Source organism: Balaenoptera borealis (genome assembly GCF_965194805.1).
Source record: "Balaenoptera borealis genome assembly, chromosome: 8".
NCBI classification, from domain to species: Eukaryota; Metazoa; Chordata; class Mammalia; order Artiodactyla; family Balaenopteridae; genus Balaenoptera; species Balaenoptera borealis.
In genome coordinates, this window is record NC_138865.1 from 51,363,260 (window position 1) to 51,378,049 (window position 14,790).

Consider the following 14,790-nt stretch of genomic DNA (forward strand, 5'->3'; position numbering starts at 1 on the left):
GAACTGCTAGGTTATATGGTAGTTCTATTTTTAGTTTTTTGAGAAACCTCCATACTACTTTCCACAGTGGCTGCACCAATTGACATCCCCACCAACAGTGTACTAGGGTTCCCTTTTCTCCAAATCCTTGCCAACATCTGTTATTTGTGTTCTTTTTGATGATAGCCATTCTGACAGGTGTGAGGTGATGTCTCATCGTGGTTTTGATTTGCATTTCCCTGATGATTAGCAATGTTGAGCATCTTTTCATATGCCTTTCCTCTTTGGAAAAATGTCTATTCTGTTCTTCTGCCCATTTTTTAATCAGATTGCTTGTTTTTTTGACATTAAGTTGTGTGAACTGTTTATATATGTTGGATATTAATCACTTATCGGTCATACAATTTGCAAATATTTTCTCCCATTCAGTAGGTTATCTTTCCATTTTGTTGATGGTTTCCTTTGCTGTGCAAAAGCTTTTAACTTTAATTAGGCCCCATTTGTTTGTTTTGACTTTTATTCCCTTTACTTTAGGGGAAGGATCCAAAAAAATGTTGCTTCAATTTATGTCAAAGATCGTTCTGCTTATCTTTTCCTCTAGGAGTTTTATAGTATCTGGTCTTACATTTAGGTCTTTAATCCGTTTTGAGTTTTATTTTGCATATGGTGTTACAGAATGTTCTAATTTCATTCTTTTACATGTAGCTGCCCAGTTTTCCCAGCACCACTTATTGAAGAGACTGTCTTTTCTACATTGTATATTCTTGCCTCCTTTGTCATAGATAAATTGAGCATAAGTGCATGGGTTTATTTCTGGGCTTTCTTTCCTGTTCCATTGTTCTATGTGTCTCTTTTTGTACCAGTATCATACCGTTTTGATGACTGTAGCTTTGTACTATAGTCTGAATTAAGGGAGCCGGATTCCTCCAACTCTGTTCTTCTTTCTCAAGATTGTTTTGGCTATTCGAGGGGTTTTTTGTGTGCATTTCCATACAAATTTTAAAATTATTTGTTCTAGTTCTCTGAAAACCATCATTGGTATTTTGATAGGGATTGCATTAAATCTCTAGATTGCCTTGGGTAGTATGGTCATTTTAACAATATTGATTCTTCCAGTCTAAGAATCTTTCCATTTGTTTGTGTCATCTTTAATTTCTTTCATCAGTGTCTTACAGTTTTCTGAGTACAGGTCTTTTGCCTTCTTAGATAGGTTTATTCATAAGTATCTTATTCTTTTTGATATGATGGTAAATGGGATTATTTCCTTAATTTCTTTATCTGCTATTTCATTGTAAGTGTATAGAATGGAATAGATTTCTGTATATTAATTTTGTATCCAGCAACTTTTCCAAAATCATTGATGAGCTCTAATAGTTTTCTAGTGGTGTCTTTAGGATTTTCTATGTATAGTATCATGTCATCTGCCAACAGTAACAGTTTTACTTCTTCCTTTTCAATTTGGATTCCTTTTATTTGTTTTTCTTCTCTGATTGCTGTGGCTAGGACTTGCAAAACTATGTTGAATAAAATTGGTGACAGTGGGCATCCTTGTCTTGTTCCTAATCTTGGAATGCTTTCAGGTTTTCACCATTGAGTATGATGTTAGCTGTGGGTTTGTGATATATGGCCTTTATTATGTTGAAGTATGTTCCCTCTATGCCCACTTTCTGGAGAGTTTTTATCATAAATGGGTGCTGAATTTTGTCAAAAGCTTTTTCTGAACCTATTGTGATGACCAAATGGTTTTTATTCTTCATTTTGTTAATGTGGTGTATCACATTGATTGATTTGCAGATATAGAAAAATCTTCGCATCTCTAGGATACATCTCAGTTGATCTAGGTGTATGATCCTTTTAATGTATTGTTGGACTTGGTTTGCTAGTGTTTTGTTGAGAATTTTTGCATCTACGTTCATCAGTAAAATTGGCCTGTAATTTTCCTTTTTTGTGATATCTTTGTCAGGTTTTGATATCAGGGTGATGATGGATTCATAGAATGAGTTTAGAAATGTTCCCTCCTCTGCAATTTTTTGGAATAGTTTCAGAAGGATAGGTGTTACTCTGTCATCATTTTTTAAAAAAACTTTTAGTTCCTGAAACAAAGCTAGACATATAAAGGGCATGTAGTAAATGATTCTTGGATTAATAAATGAGTAACACATGACAATAGGTCTTAGATGAAAAAAGAAATGTACATGAAATCTTCTAATGGTATTAACTTGTACTTTAAGAGGAATTTTCCTAAGTATTTTTCTCTGATTCAAATAACTTTTTAGAAATACTCCTTCCAATACAGAATGGAGTTCATGGTTTTTGAAATAATTATGGCAGTCTTCAGGTGCATATGGCATATAAAGATTAGAAGGCAGCATTTGCATAAAGCTATGAAGGAAAAATATGAACATTAAAATGTGCCATGTCTAACTAATTATAGAGATTAATTGTAACTGTAGAAATTAAACTATAATTTGGGTTCCAGGATTATCCCTTGAGTTTCATTACGATTAGCATGACTCACCCATAATTGCTTCTACCAACATGGTTTTGCCAAACTGCCAGACAGACAAGCCTATTGGCTTGGTTTAAATCCAGGTCTCTTACAGAAAAATGACCTAGAGAGCTATCATTATTTCTACTCTAAAATTACCCTGGAGATAATTTTAGTCTTATTCAATTACTCCTTGACTCTCATGTTAAGGAAAGTAGTTTGGAAAAGGCATACTTAGAATATTCCTGTATCCTTAGCTTCTTGAAAGCTAGAGAATTTTTATAAAATAATTTTAAAATCCAAAGTGTTATAGCTGTGTGCTTTTTATAAAGATTCACTGAGCCATGCACTCTTGATTTATATATATTTATATTTACATACTTTTATATATCTAACCGCACTTTAACAAAATATTTATTTAAAAAACTAAAGTATTATTTATATGTAGATTCTTACTTAGAAAATCAAAACATTGAAAAAATACTACATCAAAATTTGAAACTAATAGAAATATGTGTCTATTCTAATTCCTTCTTCTTTAAAAATCTATTTATCAGTCTTGACTTCCTTGTTTTACATTAAATCAATAACACGAATAAATTTTGAATATACCCTAATTTTTTCAAAAGGGATTTAGTTCTCCTTTCTTTGAATGCTTTCTTGGCTTTCTACATTTCTTCTTAGCCTCTACTTCAGCCTAGTAAAAAGGTTTTGGTACAATTTATAGATCTCTTCATAAATATAGTCAGCTTTTCCTACTAAAATGAGGAAAAGAAATTAAACCAAAAGTTCAATATTGGGACAAATCATATTTTATTCTCTATATAGACTATTTGCATTTAATTTCCATGTGAAAGCAGATATACTTAAATTTTATAAATCAACATTCTACATTATTTGAGGATACTATATAGATTTTTCTCACTACATTCCAAAATCAATTTGTCAGCATGGGGGGAAAATGCCACATGACACACAGATTGAAAAGACTACAAATGACTCCACCGGGGGAATAATGTTTAAATATTGTCTGCAGCTATATAAGTATCTCTAAGTGAGAGACTAAACAATTGGCCATGTAAAAGGGCTGACAAGAAAACCATTGCATTTAGAAGTTAGTTTTAACTGATTGGCAATGTTTAAAGTTGTAAAAAGATAGAGTTTAAGGACTGAATTCAAAAGGGGCTGAATTCATCTGACTGCACTGTGGCAATGGCATAAACATGCAACCTCTTATTCAGGCCAATAGCTAAGTTCCCATTTCATGAGATAGACATTCAAGACAAAGCAGAAAGAGATGTGTTAAAGATCAGACTTTTAAATTTCAGATTACGTAGTGTCAGTCTAGTGATGTTAAAACATCCATTTAGAATAACTCACAGCGTAACTGTAGCATATTACAAAGTGGAATCATGAATATGCAATCAGCAAACGGTTCTGGAGCCTGATCACCATCTCTGTCAATTACAGCAGTCACTTTCTGTGATGGTACCTTGGCACTTTGACAGTGATTATACCTTTACATGATGTATTGCAGATATTATGCTTCAGTTGTTTACAAATAGAACCATATCTTACTCTTTCACTGTAAGAAGAGTATTTTAAGTAAGGAATATAGTCCTAATAATAAATCTTCCACTTAAGTCACTCATACATAATCATACTGGGAATATTGTAAAATGCCATTACCACATGGCAAAAGCAACCCCCTAAAATCCGTCTTTTTATTATTCCTAAAAGTGAAGTAATATGGAGATTTTTCAAGTTAAATGAAAAGAAACTGCATGAAGGATTAATTTACAACACAGTGCCCATCACTCTAAAGGTGCACGCTAGTCAAAAGAGAAATCCATTTTAAATATGAAGCAAAATTCTAAGACAGAGGTACAGGTGTCAATCACGGCAAAATTATCTGTATGAGGTATTATAGTTTGACCTGTTCAGTTATTCTACCAAAAATCACTTATTTGCTTATTTGTAGGTATCAACTTTGTCTCAAAATGCAACTTCAGTGGTTTGCTTAGATTATGATTTCCTCCAATGTCTGTTGTCTAAATTTCAGGTAAAAGTATGAGAGACTAAATTATCAACTAATTCCTCAATTTGCCACTTAATTTTATCTGCATATCCATAAATAAAATGCCAATATTTAAGGCTGCTACAGGGTATGCAAACCTATTTAGATACCTCTAAATATCTACGTTTTTGCTATCCAATTGATAATACATATGAATTTTAGATGTAATTTTTGTAATTTTCTACCTACGTAAAGTTTTATAGGTTCAACACTTATGTTTAACCATTGATTCAGGAAGTTCAGGAATTCATACTTATGGGATAGTAAAACTAAAATAAACTGTGGAAATCATATTGTTTAAATCACTTTACAATTACCACCTTCCTGTGCAAACATTTTTAAGAAAAGAATAAAATTTGCTATACGTCCCATGGTTTGAGTCAAAATCAGATCTTCAAATCAGAACTCTGGTTTCACAATCAAGTGTCATTTTCACCAAACCAGTCTTTTTTATATGTTTAATGTAATAGCATGAAGAAATAGTTACTAGAGAGGGAGGGAAATAAAAGGGGGGAGGTAAACTATGGCACTGTGTCTTCTTGGTAAAACTAAAGCCTTAGATTTAAACATAGAACTGTGGAATGATCTAGATCTTGAAATGCCCCCCTCACAATAATGGGATATTTCTCCCAAACAAGATGAACTAATCCCTGGTACAGGACATTAAACAAAACCTTATAAAAAAGAACAGAGTACAGAATTTCTAAAAATAAGTACTACCATTTCGGCTCAACTTTTTCCGTAACATTTCTCCACAGTCCACCTCCATTAGGCTATAGAGAAGGTCATATCACACAAAATAACCACTCATAAAATAGTGTTCATTTTGGGGAAATGGTTTCATATCCAATAAGAAGAGAAGAGAAATAAAAATTACCAAGACTGCTTCAGAGAAAAGAGATTATGAAAGCTGTTGTGAAAATGTGAGCAATATAAAGAAAGAATGGTGTAGAAATTCTGCTCCGTAGGTATGAAATAGGGAGAAAAAAAAAAGAACATAGTATACACAGTACGCAAAAGGTAGATGAAGTGCCCAACTCTGAAGAAAACACTATGAATTAAAAGTTACTTCTAATCACTTCAAAATCTAGAACAATTTACGTTTGATTCAATAATATTAGATTTCAAACATGAGATTAAAAACTATATTTGAGATTGCAGATTTCCAAAAACATAGAAAGTCACCAAAGAACAATAATCCCAAACTGACAAACAAATTTAGAAACAGCAATGAACAGCATAGTCACTATTGAAACTGAGATCTTTTCATACAGGAAAAGATTGAGATAACTCCATCTGATGTAGGCAAAGATATTAAGCCACTCAGAGAGAATCTGTTAAAAAGGAATTTAGATAGCCTTAAGGAAAATAGGTGTGTCTGAAGCGGAAAACTCATCAAATGCAATGGGAGATACATTCAAATATTGATGAAAAGCTTACCTAAAATGAGAAAAAAACTAAATCTATAAATCAAAACAGTACAGTATTTAAGGAAAATGTAAAATAAAACACAGAATATCAAGATGTTTTATTTAAGCTACTGTTGAAAAGGAAATAATCAACAAAAAGAATAAGACAGACTAGCATGAGAGTCATCTAGAATTCATCAATGCCATATGACAAAGCAATATTTACCAATGATGCTCATAATAATATACTTGAAATCCTGGCTAGTCCAATAAGAATAAAAGTAAATAAAAATTATATCGATTGGGAAGTAAAAAATAAACCTCTTTCTTTGCAGATGACATCACTGTCTATGTAGAAAATAAACAAATGAAAAAACACCCAACTCCTAGAACTAATAAGTGAGTATAACAAATTTGCACAACACAAGATTAATATTAAAAAGTTAACTGCTTTTCTACATACCAGCAATGAGCAATTGGAACATCAAAAAAATCTAATGAAATATCATTTACAATAGCACAAAAATTAAATATTAGGTATAAATTTCACAAAATATGTGAAGTATCTATATGTGAAAAACTATAAAACTGTGATGAAAGAAATCAAAGATCTAAATAAATGGAGAGAATATCCATGTTCATAGAATGAAAGATTTAATATTGTTAAAATATCAGTTATTCCCAACTTGATCTATAGATTCAGTGCAACCTCAATCAAAAAGCCAGTAAGTTTTTTCATACATGTTGACAAACCAGCACTAAAGTTTATATGAAAAGGTACCGAAATTCAAGACTAACTCTTAGGCTACAGTAATCAAGACACTGTGGTACTGACAAAGAATAGACACTTAGGTCAGTGGAACAGAATAGAAAGCCCAGAAATAGACTCATACAGATACATTCAACTGATCTCTGACAAAGGAGCAAAGGCAATTCAAGAGAGAAAAAAGTAGTTTTTTTAATAAGTGGTGCTAGAATAATTACATATTCTAGTGGGAAAAAATAACCTAAATACAGACCGCACAACATTTCACAAATTTACCTCAAAATGAATCATAAGTATAAATGTAAAATACAAAACTGTAAAACTTGTAGAAGAATACATATGAGAAAATCTAGGTGACCTTTTATCTGGTGATGAGTTTTTAAATACAACACCAAAAACATAACACAATGAAAGAAAAATTGCTAAGTTGGACTTCATTAAAATTAAAAAAATTCTTCTGGCTTCAAGATGGCAGAGGAGTAAGACATGGAGATCACCTTCCTCCCCACAAATACATCAGAAATACATCTACATGTGGAACAACTCCTACAGAATACCTATTGCACGCTGGGAGAAGACCTCAGACCTCTCAAAAGGCAAGAAACTCCCCACGTACCTGGGTAGGGCAAAAGAAAAAAGATAAAACAGAGACAAAAGAATAGGGACAGGACCTGCACCAGTGGGAGGGAGCTGTGAAGGAGGAAAGGTTTCCACACACTAGGAAGCCCCTTCGTGGGCGGAGACTGCGGGTGGCAGAGGGGGGAAGCTTCGGAGCCACGGAGGAGAGCACAGCAACAGGGGTGCAGAGGGCAAAGCGGAGAGATTCCCGCACAGAGGATCGGTGCCGAGCAGCACTCACCAGCCCGAGAGGCTTGTCTGCTCACCCGCTGGGACGGGCGGGGGCTGGGAGCTGAGGCTCAGGCTTCGGTAGGATCCCAGGGAGAGGACTGGGGTTGGCTGCGTGAACACAGCCTGAAGGGGGCTAGTGCGCCACAGCTAGCCGGCAGGGAGTCCGGGATAAAGTCTGGAGCTGCCGAAGAGGCAAGACACTTTTTCTTGCCTCTTTGTTTCCCGGTGCGCAAGGAGAAAGGATTAAGAGCACCAGTTAAATGAGCTCCAGAGACAGGCGCGAGCTGTGGCTATCAGCACGGACCCCAGAGATGGGCATGAGACGCTAAGGCTGCTGCTGCAGCCACCAAGAAACCTGTGTGCAAGCACAGGTCACTCTCCACACCTCCCCTCCCAGGAGCCTGTGCAGCCCACCACTGCCAGGGTCCTGTGATCCAGGGACAGCTTCCACGAGAGAACACATGGCGCGCCTCAGGCTGGTGCAACGTCACACCGGCCTCTGCCGCTGCAGGCTTGCCCTGCACTCCGTACCCCTCCCGCCCCCCAGCCTGAGTGAGACAGAGCCCCCGAAGCAGCTGCTCCTTTAACCCCGTCCTGTCTGAGTGAAGAATAGATGCCCTCAGGCGACCTACAGGCAGAGGCAGGGCCAAATCCAAAGCTGAATCCCAGGAGCTGTGCGAACAAAGAAGAGAAAGGGAAATCTCTCCCAGCAGCCTCAGGAGCACCGGATTAAATCTCCACAGTCAACGTGATGTACCCTGCATCTGTAGAACACCTGAATAGACAACGAATCATCCCAAATTGAGGAGGTGGACTTTGGCAGCAAAGATATATATATATTTTTCCCTTTTTCTCTTTTTGTGAGTTTGTATGCATATGCTGCTGTGTGCGATTTTGTCTGTATAGCTTTGCTTTTACCATTTATCCTAGGGTTATGTCTGTCTGCTTTTTCTGTTTGTTTGTTTGTTTTCTAGTATAGTTTTCAGCTCTTGTTATCATTGGTGGATTTGTTTTTTGGTTTGGTTGTTCTTTCTTTCTCTCTTTTTAATTACTTTAAAATTTTTTCTTAATTACTTTTTGTTTTAATAACTATTTTATTTTATCTTTTCCTTTCTTTCTTTCTTTTTTTCTCCCTTTTATTCTGAGCCGTGTGGATGACAGGCTCTTGGTGCTCCAGCCAGGAGTCAGGGCTGTGCCTCTGAGGTGGGAGAGCCAAGTTCAGGACACTGGTCCACGAGAGACCTCCCAGCTCCATGTAATATCAAACGGTGAAAATCTCCCAGAGATCTCCATCTCAATGCCAAGACCCAGCTCCACTCAATGACCAGCAAGCTACAATGCTGGACACCCTATGCCAATCAACTAGCAAGACAGGAACACAACCCCATCCATTAGCAGAGAGGCTGTCTAAAATCATAATAAGGTCACAGACACCCCAAAACACACCACAAGATGTGGACCTGCCCACCAGAAACACAAGATCCAGCCTCATCCACCAGAACACAGGCACTAGTCCCCTCCACCAGGAAGTCTACACAACCCACTGAACCAACTTTAGCCACTACGGGCAGACACCAATAACAACGGGAACTACGAACCTGTAGCCTGTGAAAAGGAGACCCCAAACACAATAAGCTAAGCAAAATGAGAAGACAAAGAAACACACAGCAGATGAAGGAGCAAGGTAAAAACCCACCAGACCTAACAAATGAAGAGGAAATATGCAGTCTAACTGAAAAAGAATTCAGAATAATGATAGTAAAGATGATCCAAAATCTAGGAAATAGAGTGGAGAAAATAAAGGAAACGTTTAACAGGACCCTAGAAGAACTAAAGAGCAAACAAACAATCATGAACAACACAATAAATGAAATTAAAAATGCTCTAGAAGGGATCAATAGCATAATAACTGAGGCAGAAGAACGGATAAGTGACCCCGAAGATAAAAGAGTGGAAATAACTACTGCAGAGCAGAATAAAGAAAACAGAATGAAAAGAACTGAGGACCGTCTCGGAGACCTCTGGGACACTATTAAATGCACCAACATTCGAATTATAGGGGTCCCAGAAGAAGAAGACAAAAAGAAAGGGACTGAGAAAATATTTGAAGAGATTATAGTTGAAAACTTCCCTAATATACAAAAGGAAATAGTTAAGTCCAGGAAGCACAGAGAGTCCCATACAGGATAAATCCAAGGAGAAACATGCCAAGACACATATTAATCAAACTATCAAAAATTAAATACAAAGAAAACATATTAAAAGCAGCAAGGGAAAAACAACAAATAACATACAAGGGAATCCCCATAAAGTTAACAGCTGATCTTTCAGCAGAAACTCTGCAAGCCAGAAGGGAGTGGCAGGACATATTTAAAGTGATGAAAGGGAAAAACCTACAACCAAGATTACTCTATCAGAAAGGACCTCATTCAGATTTGACGGAGAAATTAAAACCTTTACAGACGAGCAAAAGCTAAGAGAATTGAACACAACCAAACCAGATTTACAACAAATGTTAAAGGAACTTCTCTAGGGAGGAAACACAAGAGAAGGAAAAGACCTAAAGTAACAAACCCAAAACAATTAAGAAAATGGTAATAGGAACGTACATATTGATAATTACCTTAAATGTAAATGCATTAAATGCTCCAACCAAAAGACATAGACTGGCTGAATGGATACAAAAACAAGACCCGTACATATGCTGTCTACAAGAGACCCACTTCAGACCTAGGGACACATACAGACTGAAAGTGAGGGGATGGAAAAAGGTATTCCATGCATATGGAAATCAAAAGAAAGCTGGAGTAGCAATTCTCATATCACACAAAATAGACTTTAAAACAAAGACTAGTACAAAAGACAAAGAAGGACACTACATAATGATCAAGGGATCAATCCAAGAAGAAGATATAACAATTGTAAATATTTATGCACCCAACATAGGAACACCTCAATACATAAGGCAAATACTAACAGCCATAAAAGGGGAAATCGACAGTAACACAATCATAGTAGGGGACTTTAACACCCCACTTTCACCAATGGACAGATCATCCAAAATGAAAATAAACAAGGAAACACAAACTTTAAATGATACATTAAACAATATGGACTTAATTGATATTTATCGGACATTCCATCCAAAAACAACAGAATACACTTTCTTCTCAAGTGCTCATGGAACATTCTCCAGGATAGATCATATCTTGGGTCACAAGTCAAGCCTTGGTTAATTGAAGAAAATTGAAATTGTATCGAGTATCTTTTCTGACCACAATGCTATGAGACTAGATATCAATTACAGGAAAAAATCTGTAAAAAATACAAACACATGGAGGCTAAACAATACACTACTTAATAACCAACAGATCACTGAAGAAATCAAAGAGGAAATCAAAAAATACCTAGAAACAAATGACAATGAAAACACAACGGCCCAAAACCTATGGGATGCAGCAAAAGCAGTTTTAATAGGGAAGTTTATAGCAATACAATCCTACCTTAAGAAACAAGAAACACATCAAATAAACAACCTAACCTTAGACCTAAAGCAACTGGAGAAAGAAGAACAAAAAAACCCCCAAGTTAGAAAAGGAAAGAAATCATAAAGATCAGATCCAAAATAATTGAAAAAGAAATGAAGGAAATGATAGCAAAGATCAATAAAACTAAAAGCTGGTTCTTTGAGAAGACAAACAAAATTGATAAAGCATTAGCCAGACTCATCAAGAAAAAAAGGGAGAAGACTCAAATCAATAGAATTAGAAATGAAAAAGGGGAAGTAACAACTGACACTGCACAAATACAAAGGATCATGAGAGATTACTACAAGCAACTATATGCCAATAAAATGGACAACCTGGAAGAAATGGACAGATTCTTAGAAATGCACAACCTGCGGAGACTGAACCAGGAAGAAATAGAAAATATGAACAGACCAATCACAAGCACTGAAATTGAAACTGTGATTAAAAACCTTCCAATAAACAGAAGTCCAGGACCAGATGGCTCCGCAGGCGAATTCTATCAAACTCTTACAGAAGAGCTAACACCTATCCTTCTCAAATTCTTCCAAAATACAGCAGAGGGAGGAACACTCCCAAACTCATTCTACGAGGCCAACATCACCCTGATACCAAAACCAGACAAAGATGTCACAAAGAAAGAAAACTACAGGCCAATATCACTGATGAACACAGATGCAAAAATCCTCAACAAAATACTACCAAACGGAATCCAACAGCACATTAAAAGGATCATACACCATGATCAAGTGGGGTTTATCCCAGGAATGCAAGGATTCTTCAATATATGCAAATCAATCAATGTGATACGCCATATTAACAAATTGAAGGAGAAAAACCATATGATCATCTCAACAGATGCAGAGAAAGCTTTCGACAAAATTCAACACCCATTTATGATAAAAAAAAAAAAACCCTCCAGGAAGTAGGCAAAGAGGGAACTTACTTCAACACAACAAAGGACATATATGACAAACCCACAGCCAACATCATCCTCAATGGTGAAAAACTGAAACCATTTCCACTAAGATCAGGAACAAGACAAGGTTGCCCACTCTCACCACTGTTATTCAACATAGTTTTGGAAGTTTTAGCCACAGCAATCAGAGAAGAAAAAGAAATAAAAGGAATCCAAATTGGAAAAGAAGAAGTAAAGCTGTCAGTGTTTGCAGATGACATGACACTATACATATAGAATCCTAAAGATGCTACCAGATAACTATTAGAGCCAATCACTGAATTTGGTAAAGTAGCAGGATACAAAATTAATGCACAGAAATCTCTTGCATTCCTATACACTAATGATGAAAAATCTGAAAGTGAAATTAAGGAAGAAACACTCCCATTTACCACTGCAACAAAAAGAATAAAATACCTAGGAATAAACCTACCTAAGGAGGCAAAAGACCTGTATGCAGAAAACTATAAGACACTGATGAAAGAAATTAAAGATGATACAAATAGATGGAGAGATATACCATTTTCTTGGATTGGAAGAATCAACATTGTGAAAATGACTATACTACCCAAAGCAATCTACAGATTCAGTGCAATCCCTGTCAAACTACCACTGGCGTTTTTTACAGAATTAGAACAAAAAATTTCACAGTTGGTATGGAAACACAAAAGACCCCTAATAGCCAAAGCAATCTTGAGAAAGAAAAACAGAGCTGGAGGAATCAGGCTCCCTAACTTCAGACTATACTACAAAGCTACAGTAATCAAGACAGTATGATACTGGCACAAAAAGAGAAATATAGATCAATGGAACAGGATAGAAAGCCCAGAGATAAACCCACGCACATATGGTCACCTTATCTTTCATAAAGGAGGCAAGAATATACAATGGAGAAAAGACAGCCTCTTCAATAAGTGGTGCTGGGAAAACTGGACAGCTACGAGTAAAAGAATGGAATTAGAACACTCCCTAACACCCTAAGCAAAAATAAACTCAAAATGGATTAAAGACCTAAATGTAAGGCCAGACACTATCAAACTCTTAGACGAAAACATAGGCAGAATGATCTATGACATAAATCACAGCAAGATCCTTTTGACCCACCTCCTAGAGAAATGGAAATAAAAACAAAAATAAACAAATGGGACCTAATGAAACTTAAAAGCTTTTGCACAGCAAAGGAAACCATAAACAAGACGAAATGACAACCCTCAGAATGGGAGAAAATATTTGCAAATGAAGCAACTGACAAAGGATTAATCTCCAATATTTACAAGTAGCTCATACAGCTCAATATCAAAAACACAAACAAGCCAATCCAAAAATGGGCAGAAGACCTAAATAGACATTTCTCCAAAGAAGATATACAGATGGCCAACAGACACATGAAAGAATGCTCAACATCATTAATCATTAGAGAAATGCAAATCAAAACTACAATGAGATATCATGTCAGACCAGTCAGAATGGCCATCATCAATAAATCTACAAACAATAAATGCTGGAGAGGGTGTGGAGAAAAGGGAACCCTCATACACTGTTGGTGGGAATGCAAATTGATACAGCCACTACGGAGAACAGTATGGAGGTTCCTTAAAAAACTAAAAATAGAACTACAATATGATCCAGCAATCCCACTACTGGGCATATACCCTGAGAAAACCATAATTCAAAAAGAGTCATGTACCACAATATTCATTGCAGCTCTATTTACAATAGCCAGGACGTGGAAGCAACCTAAGTGTCCATCGACAGATGAATGGAGAAAGAAGATGTCTAACATATATACAATGGAATATTACTCAGCCATAAGGAGAAACGAAATTGAGTTATTTGTAGTGAGGTGGATGGACCTAGAGTCTGTCATACAGAGTGAAGTAAGTCAGAAAGAGAAAAACAAATACTGTGTGCTAATGCACATATAATGAATCTAAAAGAAAAAAAAAAAGGTCATGAAGAACCTAGGGGCAAGATGGGAATAAAGACGCAGACCTTTAAGGACACGGGGAGGGGGAAGGGTTAGCTGGGACAAAGTGAGAGAGTGGTAGTGTATATATGGACATATATACACTACCAAATGTAAAATTGATAGCTAGTGGGAAGCAGTCGCATAGCACAGGGAGATCAGCTCGGTGCTTTGTGACCAGCTAGAAGGGTGGGTAGGGAGGGTGGGAGGGAGGGAGATGCAAGAGGGAGGGGATATGGGGATATATGTATATGTATAACTGATTCACTTTGTTATAAAGCAGAAACTAACACATCATTGTAAAGCAATTATACTCCAATAAAAACGTTAAAAAAAATCTTCTGTGCAAAAGATACTCTTAAGAGAATGAAAAGCCATAGACTGGGAGAAAATATTTGGGAAACACATATCTGATAAAGGATTTTTACCCAGAATATATGAAGTAATAAAACACAACAGTAATAAAACAAACAACCCAGTTTAAAAATGGACAAAAGATCTAAACAGACACCTCACCAGAAAAGATATAAAGATGACAAGTAAGCATATGAAAAGATTTCCCTATTTCTCTAGGATACTGCAAATTAAAATAACAGTGAGATACCACTTACACACCTATGTAAATGACTAAATTCCTAGGAGCTGACATTACCATTTTCTGGCAAGGATGCAGAAGTGTCAAGAACTCTTAATCATTACTGGTGGGAATGCCAAATAGTAGAGCCACTTTGGAAGACAGTTTAGCAGTTTCTTACAAAGCTCAACATAGTC